Source organism: Brienomyrus brachyistius, chromosome 19 (genome assembly GCF_023856365.1).
Source record: "Brienomyrus brachyistius isolate T26 chromosome 19, BBRACH_0.4, whole genome shotgun sequence".
Taxonomy (NCBI): domain Eukaryota; kingdom Metazoa; phylum Chordata; class Actinopteri; order Osteoglossiformes; family Mormyridae; genus Brienomyrus; species Brienomyrus brachyistius.
Window position 1 is genome coordinate 4,486,808 of NC_064551.1, and position 4,041 is coordinate 4,490,848.

Consider the following 4,041-nt stretch of genomic DNA (forward strand, 5'->3'; position numbering starts at 1 on the left):
CTGCCGTCTGGATTCTATACAAACTTGCCCACAAAAAAAAAGGGGGGGGGGTTAGCAGGGTAACAGACTGGCACCAGTCACTGGAAGCTAGATGGGCCAAAACCAGCCCTTCTAAAAGGGGCAGCTTAAAGCCCATTTGAGGGAGTCACCTCCCTTTAACTCGCAGCATGTGGAACTTCATAAGACAAGTCATCAGCAGTGGTAGTGTCCACCCCTGTCTCTTAAAATTCACACCTCCCAGGAAAGTGTACGTTACTTACTGTACTCTCCGGCCCACTCACCCATGAGGCGAGCGGTCTTTCCCTACCCAAGGGTCTGCCGCAGCAGCCAATGAGAGGCAGCCGGTGAGAGCAGTAAAATAGCACACCCCCTGCAGGAGACCATGTCCCCTCCAAATGACCCGTATAAATCGAGAAGGTGGGGATCCAAACAAAGAACGTATGAAATGCAATCGGAGACAAATATCTCTGAAATGTCACAGCTGAGGATTACATTTAATGGAAATAAAGTTTAAAAGAAAACAGCTTTTTTCCACTGGACTCCATACTGGCCGGGCATGCCTGCAATATCTGAGCAGGATTTAAAACAAGAGTTGTCTCTCTTGAACTGAACACAGTGAAGGCCGCCACAATGGGGGGAAGGAAGGAGTTTCAGCTGCCCAGACACTAGGGGGCACCCATGAGCACTTTGGTTTTGAGAAGGGGGGGGGGAGGCATTTCAGCAGAATTTTCAGTGGGGGCACAGTCATGTGTGCATGTGGCCCTGAACCTGGTTCATGTGCCCCATTTGGCAGTCAGACAGTCCGGCAAGCGACGAGCTTCGTGTTTCCGTAATGAACCCCGGTCCACACGTCGCAGTCGGACCCGCAACCTGCCCGCAGAGGCGCAGCCCTCACCTGCAGCACAGCTTGTTGTTGACAGCATCCCGTCCCGTGGCGATGCACTGGAAGGTGGCGTTTTGCCCAGCGTTGACTTCCACGTCGCCCAGGCAAAAAAGTGAGGCGATTTATCTGTGGGAGGGGGGAAATAAATTACCGTCCTCATAAATTTTACATACAAGACGGGATCGATGGAGCCCCGTAGCTTTTGCGGCAGCTCCTGGTGTCAAGCCACCACCCCTAACGACTGCTGTGGAGCTCATCAGTCAGGCAGACTCTGGAAAAGCAGGCGGCGAGTGGGCGGGGCGGGGCGACCGCAATCCCACGTGGACGGTCAAGGACCCGCAGCTCCCCTCAAACCCATCTCATACAAAGCTTCACCACGATCAAAAAGACAGGGAGCAGGCCAATTCATATTACATCCACCAGGTAAACAAAGAATATACACCCAGAATTCATACATTTAATTAAAAATAAATTTAAATGGAGATGATGTGTATTAAACAGAAGATATAACTGGGAAGCAGTAAGATTAACAAGGAATTTTGGCCTGCTCAATTATTCATGACAGTTTGGCTGAAATACATAGCAGATGCCTCAGAGAAATGGCTCTATACCAGAAGGACTGAGCACACGAGTACTCAAAGCTCGGAAAAAAACAAGGACGGCTACATCTGAATTAAACTGGTCCACAATCAAATCAAAGTTTATGCCTTGCGCACTCGCGCAGAATTACATGCTAGGCAGCTGGGAGCATTATTATATGTACCTGACGCTTTTATCCAAAGTGACTTACAATAGAAGGAAGGTTTATGATTTGTGTGGCTCCTAGAGATTCAAACCCATGACCTTCATTAGCACAATATTCCACTAGTTGAGCTACAGGAGCTTACAAACTGCTTACAGGATCTGGGAGGGCATTAAGACCAGAGGACATTAACGAACCGCTCTGATACGCATGTGTTTTTAGGCTGCTACAGCCTCGCCCGTGAATCTGTTCGCTCCTCTTTGAGAGCGGCGCGATTTCACGGGCTCGTGTCACTCGCAGACACAGAGGCAGGGCTGCTACTCCCCTTTACACAACCCGCCTGTCTGCCTCGCCTTCACAGCCAAACCGAGAGGAGCGGACGCCGTTATTTTCAGCGTTCTCTCCCAGTCTTCTCTCCTGGTGGTTCGACGTCCACGGTTTTTTGTTCCAGGGAAACTGAACATGTCGTCTCCATCCCAAAACATGGCACAGATGCAGGATGGACAAACATTTTTCAATTGGGAGGATTAAATGCAACAAAATAAGCGTCTCATTCGAAGCAGGTTCCCCCACACAACCTCGCATGCTGCCCAGTGTCGTCGTTCTCAGATTCTTCCTGTAAAACACCCAACTCACAAGCTTCCCTTTCCTCGATAAATATAGGCTAGGGTCTGATAATACAGAATACATTTCAGAGCCCTCCTCAACCACGTACTGCCAAGAGATGTGTGCACGAGGGATGAAGTCTATTATTCTTTTCATATTGACTTTGAGGAAAAACACTGCCTGTAGACATTTTTTAATTTTCTTTTTTCAAACCGAATTTCTATTTGATTATATTCTTTAATTCAACAGCTAATTCAAATCATAGCTAAGGGGGAAGGCAACAAATTAGGTTGTATACTCCAATGGAAAAAAAATGATTATGCATATTTTACATACATACAGAGAATGTAAATAGGAGGAACGTTGCACAGGGCTGAAGAGCGGTCTTAACCTCGGTCTGTCATTGTGGTCTGTGCAAGGTCCTGTAATAATTGGTTTTGTATATTGGAATAGTGGGATGCTTGAGCTCAATCACATGAGTCTGAGGAAATGCATCAGGGAAGCCAGTTCTGCTTAGTCTTTAAATACTGACAATAACTTGCTCTGAATCATAAAAGAGCAGGTGGTATGTATCACTGTGATTTAGGGATCTAGCGAGCTTATGATCAGAAGGTTGCCAGTTCAAATCCTGTAGCCAGCAGAGTAATTTCACCATTGGCCCCTTGAGCAAGGCCCTTAAATCAGGTATAGGTGTCTGCAGGTTGGAGTAGGGGCCTTATTGAAAGGTTTACGGGCATGCGGAAAGGTTTGTGTGCATGCCGAAAGGTGGGAGCGTTGACAGGAATATATCGCGTGGAAGTGCATGGAGGTACGCATTTAATTTGTTTTGCGCTTCCTAAAAGTATGGCAGTAAGTGTAAACAGCATATGAAACGTCTTGCGCTATGAGATTATATTTTCAACAGGCATTTAATAGATGCCTGTTAGTCATAGTCGTTGCCCAACTTATGTCTGGTTAATGTCTGGTTTCGTTCTGAAATGTTCAGACAGCATTTTCCACCAATAGAAATGACCTTCTGACACGCCCACCTTTGGGTATGGCCACTATTTCATCCTGCAGACTCGCGTCTCCCTGAACCCCCAATCGGTGCAGCGACTAACCGAACGTCGCTTCGGATTAAAGCATCTGCTAAACAAATGAATGTAAGGAGTCCGGAAACCGGGGTGCAGCGCAACAAAGGGTCACCAGTGAACGAAGATGAAACCCAAACATGCAGCCAACTGCACAGCAGACATGTGCAAATCCAAATCCTGACAGGGGGTAGAAGGCAGCCCTTTGAAAGAAAGCACCCTGTCACACGGCAGGTACGCTCCCATCACCAGAAACCGACTGGTTATGTAGTCAGTCTGACAGCCTGTTGTAGTTATTCAAAACGCCCAGCAAAGACAGTGCTGACTGGACTCAAACGCTACAGGTCCTCCCGCCACATTCCAGGTGATAAATCTCCCTCCTGTTGTTCCTAAAGGATTATGCTTCCCATTCCGAGCTTGCTGCTGGATCCACGCCAATGGCCGTCCTTTCGCGGTCTTGCCAAATGTGTGTTTATTGCACTTGTCTGGATTTCGAATAGAGACGAATGTCATCTGCATACCAAAAGAAACGGAAAGATGGATCCTCAAGCCGATTGCTCGCGGTTCCTGCAGCACCTGCCCGGTCCTGGGCGAAGACTGGCCGGCTTTAAGCCTCTCCAATCCCCTGGCATGTGCAGTAAAACATATGCCACTTAGCAGCTCTGCTCGCTACTTAGTACTACCTGTCCCGCTGATGTGACAAGCAGCTATTTACAAGCCCTGGCGTTTCCCTTTTTAAC